Raw genomic sequence first — 8,212 nt, forward strand, 5'->3', positions numbered from 1 at the left:
TAGTAATATGTAAACTCTAACAATTGACTTCCCTTTTGTCTCCCCTTTGGTCTGTTATATTCCATTTACGTAATTTTGTTATATCTGTGCAAAATAAGCCTGTTGATCCTGCCTGAAATCTTATGAGCTGATAACAAACTCTTGGCGCTATTTAAATACTGAATAATAATAATAATAATAATAATAATAACTTTATGTTCTCTCTGCCTTTCCCACACTCATATCAGTTACATTCTTTCCTGCTGTCTCTGTGAACTGTGGAACACCCCCCATGTTATGGAGAGGGGGGGATTTTCTGTAGTTCTGTTCTAGGATGACAATGTTACTCTTCTACAGTGCAGTGAGTGATCGTTGTCACCCTAGCACAGGAAGTGTGTTACTGGCAGAATCACCAGGTGAAAATACATTTTAAAAAGCCTTAGAAAAAAGGAAAGGAGCCACCTCAACTAAAGACTGGGAAGTCGCAACATATAAAATGTTCGTTCTTGGGTATAGAAATGCGTTGATTGTAAACCGAGCTGAAAAACACAGAAGTCAACACAAATATCTAATCTTGTGTAAGTAGTTGTGTTTTTTTTCTAAATTCCCCTGCAAATGATTTGAGGTTTTCATTAACTTCACACTTTCGTAACTAAGACCCACAGAGTGCGCCCAATAACAGGATTCCTCCCAGACAGGAATCACTTATCTTAGCCTTTGCAAGTGAGTGAAGTACAGTCAGATTTGAGAAGAGTTGGGACATCAAATACAAGATTACAAGAGATCACAGAGAGATGCTTGCACTTCAAACATAGCAAGTCTCAGACTGACAGGAATGAAAGTTATTAGCAGCTCATTTCACAGATAACTGCTGTTCATTAGTGTGCTTCAGTTCATTTCCAGATCCTCTCCAACCTCTGAGTCACACAGTGCCGATATAATTGTGTATTGGCATCCTAGTGCAAATTCCTACTGACACCTTGGCTTTTATACCCAGGCTAAAAAAGAGCTGTAGCCAGTAGGCTTGTTTTCAATACACAGTCTGAAATGATGCCATAGACTGCTATCTCTGAACTTTCCTGGATAAAGACAATTGCAACATACTTGTGTATTTATGTGAGAGATCAGTCTGGATAAGTGGACTGTTTGTGGAGGGCAGACAAGTCAAATGTAAAATCAAACCTTAGATGTGTTCAAGATGGTTTTTGCCATGTATTTATATTAATTGCTGAAGAATGATAGTAAATGCAAGGCAATTTGATGTATGGTAAAAGCAATAATAAGTGCATATGAACACTGAATCATAAGATCTATTTCAAATGTTAAATTCAGATTCCCCAAAAATGCTTTTAAAAACAAAAGCCAAAAAAGCTACATGCAAATGCGTTTTTGCTTTTGACATGTATGAAGAAACTGGAAAGCACTGTTTGAACTATGAGTTGGATGGCATGGAGCTCAGTTGCAATTATTGCTGCTTTTGCCTTCACTAATTTTTATTCATACAAGTCAATGCAAATGCAATGTTTGATAAATGCTTCTTCGGCTGAAGCCATTTTTCACTGAAAGCGGTTGGCATGCTTTTTGTAGTGTTTTTTTTTTATAATTCTTTATTTAAGTTTTATATTTTCAAAAACAAAGAACATAGCTTAAGCATTATGGAAGGTTTACAAGTTAATCATATAATATAAACATTTCAAATTATGTCTTGAAAAAATTAAATCAGATATTACATAGTATAATCCCATAGGTATATGTCTTTAGACGATATGGTTATTGAGACTAAATGAATCTCAATACATACATACATACATACTCACATACAAACACATACATTTATATAATTTATTTATCTTTCCTTCTTCTCCCCCCTCTCCCTCTCCCCTCTCTCCTTTCTTACCCCCTATCTTCCAAGTAAGAGAAGTAAGGTAATCGGGAAATAATTTATCAAAGAGAAGAAACATGAGAATCAGAAATAGAATAGTAGATAGAGGTATATCAAAGAGGGAATGCCAGCCGTAGGGGGCAGATCAGCAACCGCCTTCCTTTTTGACATAGAATCCTCCGGTGATAGGTTCTTGTAGAAGCTTATCATATTCCTGAGTGAGGATGTAATCATGCCAATAAAACCATGTCTGTTTGAATTGTTCTTCACGATTATATAAACAAGCTGTTTTCCATGCGTTCTATTTCTGTTATCTTAGAGTACCACAGTGCTATAGATGGGGTAGTGGGCTGTTTCCAAAGGGTTGGTATGCATAATTTAGCCGCATTAAGTAAATGAAGAATGAGTGACCTCTTATATCTTTTTCTGGAAATATTCAAAACATGTAGGAGACAGGCCGCTGGATTTTCTTGAATATCAATCCCTGTATGTTTTTGAACAAGATTCCATATTTCTATCCAGAAATTATGAAGTTTCGAGCTGGACCAGAATATATGTACCATATCCCCTTTTTCCTCTCCACATCTCCAAAATTTCTGATATGTTTGAGGGAACATTTTATGTTACTTTGAGGGTACCCTATACCAGCGCGATAAAATGTTATAGTTATTTTCTTGTATCTTGTTAGAAATAGAAGCATAATGGGTCAAATACAATGCATCACTTTTTTGTTTCGATGTAAGAGAAATATTTAGGTCTCAATCCCATTTTATTAGAAACTGTGGGATAAATCCCTCCTCTGGTTGGATCAGGGATTTATAAATCAGAGATAAAGAATGGTGCACTGGATCTTCCTGGATACATAGTTTATCGAACCAAGTTAGTGGGGTCGGGGACCATTCTTTAGGTATTCTAGAGTTCAGAAAATGTAAAAGTTGAAGTGTTTTCCAGTCATCTAACGGAGGGTCAACCAAGTTTCTTAAAGCCAAGGCATTTTTTAATTTACCGTCTGATACAAATTAATTCATTCTGAATGTATTTGTCATGAGGAAGCAAGACAATTGTGTGTATTCTTTCCCAGGAATAAACTTAGGGTGACCCACTATAGGGGACATGAGGGAAAGATTCCGCCCAGCATTAGAAGTTTTCCCTAGTCCCTCAGATATTTTTAGAGATGGACCGATCAAAGGATGGGATCGTAAATTCCTGGAAAGGGAAGGTTCTAACCAAGGAACTCCTCGCAAAGGGGTGGTCGAAGAAAATTGTTCCAAATTGATCCATTGTTTTGACATCATAATTTCTGCACCATTCTAGGATTTTGGCTAAATGAGTTGCCTTATAGTAAAGGATAGGATCTGGAAATCCCATTCCTCCAAGAATTTTAGGAGTAATTAATAATTTATGGGAGATACGAGATGGTGATTTTGCCCAAACAAACTTTATAAATTCCTGATGTAGAGTTCTGAGGAAAAATGTCGGAATAGAGATGGGTAGTGTTTGAAAAAGGTTTAGTATCCTTGGAATGACATTCATTTTGAGAACGGCATTTCTGCCAAACCAGGAATGGGAAAGATTAAGCCATTTCGAAAGGTCAGCTTTGATTTTAATTAAAAGTGGTTTAAAATTGGCCTCAAATGTCCCTGAAATCTGGGGTGTAATATGAGTCCCTAAATAAGATGCATGGTTTTGTGCCCATTTAAACGGAAATGAGGATTTAAGACTTGAAATTCTATAAAGGGGAAGAGAAATGTTGAGTGCCTCCGATTTGTGGTAGTTGATTTTAAAATTGGATAGTTCACCAAATGTAGAAATGCTCTCCTAGAGCTTGGAGATGGAAACTCAATGACTATCTTCTACAGAACTAATCGTTTCGAACAGAGCTTCAAAATGAGATAAAAAATGTATTTGAAACAAACCAGAATTCAGTATCCTCTGATATTGTAATCTGGGAGGCTCAAAAAAGTACAATTAGAGGACAGCATATCCAGAGGGGCTCTTTTCTGAAGAAATGCAGATTATCACGCATCACTCTACTTCTATCTCAAATCTCTCAATTGGAGATGATCCATAAAAGGTCTTTAGCCCAAACTCACGCTTCTGAATTAAGGATACTTTGCGATGAACTCTCGACATTGCTCCTGTTTAAAACACAGGGAGGTAGAACTATGGCTGGTTGGCATTCAGGAGGCAATACTAGAGCCTCTTAAATAATTTTTTTTATGCAAAGGGAGATTTTTCATGCAGCTACTGCGCCACAACCATGTGCCAAGCATTTGGCATGCAGTTATGGCACAAACCTATTCAATTCTATGGTCAGGTCAGAATACCCCAACAGAGCCAGCAGGTCATTGGCTGCCAGAGCTGTTCGTACAAAGATTTTGCGACCAGCTCCTTTGATCAGCTGATCAAGGGATGCCAACCGGAAGGGTGCCATCAAGAACCGGCCAAAATGTGCACAGTGTATGGCCACCTTTAGGCTGCCAATTAACATTTTAGATTAATCAAACAAGAAGGCATAATTGGACAAGCTTTCATGGCTGCAAATTTTGGAGAATTTCAGAGCACTGCATAAACTTTTCAGTTCCTTCTGTACCCAGATGGTTCAATTATTGCATAATTTTTTACATTTTGTCTTATCTTTAACATACAACTCAATAGTTAATGGCAATATCAGGCTTCTATTGGCAAGCAAGAAAGCAGTCTTCTGTCCTAAAAGCAAAATCTGAAGCTATGACTGATTCCGGAAGGGTTAAACACACGTGTGTCTGGAGGATGGAGTTAATTTATGTAGATAAATCAGATGTATGGATTTTTAAAATGATAAATCCATGTTTTTTGTTTATTATGCAGAGAATATTTTTTTATTTTGTCCTCCAACATTGGTTTGTCCTTATGGTCTGCAAAAGTTAGTTTTTTGTTGTTTTGGTCTCTTTTTGTTTTTGTTAATATTCTTCTTGCTATAGCATGGAAAGATTATGGGAAAGCAGCATGAAGACCATTTTACCTCTGTGAAAACAAGGTCAGGTCACTTGGGTTCCTAAACTCTTTGCAGGCACACTCGCTCTTCCCAAACCTGTCTCAGTCCTGCAGTTATTTGACTGCCTGTAGCCGGTTAGAAGTGTGACCACTTCACACCTCACACTCATGTTTACACAAGTGCCTGACATCGCAAACCTGTCCTCGCTTCAGCCTAAAGTGTTAGCTTGGGAATCGGTACATTGCAGAGATCTTTCTACATTCTGAAGTATATTTCCAGACTGTTGTCCCAATCACTGGTTTATTGCCTTCATAGAGTTCTGACCAAGCAAAGTATATTGTAGATGAAGTATTGGGTCATTATAGTTATTTATGTAACCTAATAAACATTATTAAGTGAATTGTTAATAGATAATCACTAAAATCTCAAACAAGCTTTAAAATGTTTGATTTCAATCTTTTAAATCGGCAGCTAAAATAATACTTGGTGATCCTGCCATGAAGGGCCTTCTCCTTATGGGGTGTCTCACAATTGTGCTTCTGCATTGTCACCCTGTTACATACACCCCTGGTGGAGACTACAAGGGGCCATGCCGACAAGCTTTTTATTGATCTCACATTTTACCTTATGAGAGATAAACTATAGTGGCTTTGGGTCAATTTTATTTTTTCTTTATTTCTTTCTTTTACAGTTTAAACAGTTTTAAACTGATGTTTTAACTATACTTTTTTTGATATGTATACAGTCCTTGTATTGCAAATAAACATTTAACACATGACTAAAGCTAGGTAAATACTACTCGATTTATGTTTCCGGCTGAACAGAAAATAATCTAACAGACTTCTCCATCCACGCTAAACAGCGTGATTGGGGGATTCACGCATTGCAGCAATTGTATTTTGTCAGTCGGCCCTGCCGGCTGACAAAATACTTGAACGGTGCCTGCATCTGGTTACATGGAGGCGCTGTTTAATTACGGTTTCCAGTCTGTCTCCTTGAGTCATGCACTAAGTGAATTTGGCCGTTTCATGTCTCTGAAGCAATAATTGTGTAAAGAGACAGACATGATTTCAAGATATATCAAGTATATTTTTACAGTTATAAAGATCCCAGTACACATCAAGATCTACACTTTTTATGTGCCTTCTGAATGTGTATACAGAAAATATAAATTCACTACTATGAACAGCTCAAATTCTAAAGTTTAAATTGCTCTTATTTTCATTATTACCCTATTTTTATTTAGCTCTATTAAGACTTTACAAAGAACACTGGACTAGGCCGTCAGTCTCTGCTCCAATGAAGCCGTCTTTTCAGTCTCAGCCACACAATTAGCCTCCAACAGTTTACAGACATTTTCAGTGAAAGTCATTCAAACTGCCCATTATGACTGAACATTCTTGAATGAAGATATCGATCTGCTACATGGAAGCCAATGAACGTTAACCTTTTATACTTTCATTCAAAAGCAGGCTACATAATAAAAAGGGAGAAGCTGACTGACTGCTACGGGCAATGCGTTAGGCATGAATATAGAGGCCCTGCATGTATTATGATTTGGGGGGGAAAACCACAATCCTTGAAGCATGTATACACTAACACAGGTATCCAGCAAGCAGATAGATGAAATTGGAACTGAATATAGCAAAAAATCTGTACCGTTGAAGGCTACCATCTGACACTGTTGTGTAGATTCACCAGTATTATTAGTACCTGGTAACAATTTTTTCTTGTTAAGCCTTTAATAAATCACTTGTTTTATAAGTAAATTATAGTTTGCTGGCATATACTTTCCACAGATTGGCTACATCCTCTATGCATTCATGCACTTTCTCAGCCTATGCTGACATCTGATTCCAGGTCATACCATACCGCACTTTGCCTTGCCCCCTGACCTTTTCAAATACATTTGACAATCTCAAGATCTCTCACTTTTGTGCCTTTATTTAGACAAGTGCAGGATTTTGACACCTTATGATTCTCCATGTCAGCCCTATGGCTCTATCTAGTGCTTGAGTGTTGTGGTGGGAACCCTTAAACTAAACATGACTCACAGAGAAACCTGACATATTTATATATCAAGATGCGACAGGCAAACCACGGGTTCGAGAAGTTATACTGTACTCTAAACCCTTGAAAGTCAACAGGGGACAATCCACAAAGCAGTTAGAATTAATATTTCTGTGATGTGACAGTAACCTGAAATATGACTATTTGATGAAAGTCATTTGTTCTTCCACATTGGTACATAATTAAAGCAGAGTGTTCTGACTTTTAAATAAATCTGTTTATGTGTTACTTTCATCAAAGATTGCATTAGTCATTTCGCTTTAGCCTGCGATTTTAGAAGGCGGTTGGAAGTGTGGTCATAATCTGATTACTGTCATTTTTTTTTCTGTTTAAATGGTCATTTGGTTAACGGCATGGATCTCGTTGGTATGAAAATTGATATCAAAGTATCAAAAACCAGCTGTCAGAAAGGATCCAGTTTGTCTGATGGCTACCTCTTCTTCCAATGATTGACCAATGGCCAACAGATATAATCTGCCTACTTTGTTTAGCGTGTATTCCTGTTAAAAAGGTTTGCCATCACTTCATGTCTATTTCATGGCAAACCTCTTCTTCTAATGATTGACCAATGGCCAACAGATATCATCTGCCTACTTTGTCTAGGGTGTATTCCTGTTGAAAAGGTTTGCCATCACTTTGTGTCTATTTCATGGCTACCTCTTCTTCGAATCATTGACCAATGGCCAACAGATATCTGCTTATTTTGTTTAGGGGGTCTTCTCTTGAAGACGTTTGCCATAACTTCATACTCTGACAGAAAGTGTGATGAAATATACCCATTATAGGCACACAGACAGCAATAGAAACCTTACAAGGGCTCTAAACCATCTCGCAATATAAAAAGTTTGGCTGTAACTGGGCTTTTACCTTTTTATAGGGAATGACGACAAAAGCATGATAAAAAGGAATTAGGTGATTTTAATCTAATCAGTGCAGAATGTATTTCTAAAGCAAATATCTCTTTTCTAAACATATTCAATGAGGTTCACCAATCACCTAAAGCACCAACCTGGCATTTTATAACACTATAGAGACCCAATGAAAGAGATCTTCTCACCATTTAAAGCCAAAAAACTGTTCAATGGTAAATTCAGTTTTGGGCAGACTGTAATTTAAAAGGAAAAAAAGCACTGTACAAGAGTATGAGGAAAGGAAAATAAAGATGGAAAGCTGGGATTAATAAAAAAGCAAATTGGGATCTGGTTGGGCTCTGAAATTCCCATTGTTTTATTAATCTTATTTCCAAGAACTACAATGGAAGCGGTTCATTATAACATAACTCCTCTACAGCAGCTCTTTAACAT

The sequence above is a fragment of the Nanorana parkeri genome, unplaced genomic scaffold, assembly GCF_000935625.1.
Source record: "Nanorana parkeri isolate BGI_ZX_2015 unplaced genomic scaffold, ASM93562v1 scaffold42, whole genome shotgun sequence".
NCBI classification, from domain to species: Eukaryota; Metazoa; Chordata; class Amphibia; order Anura; family Dicroglossidae; genus Nanorana; species Nanorana parkeri.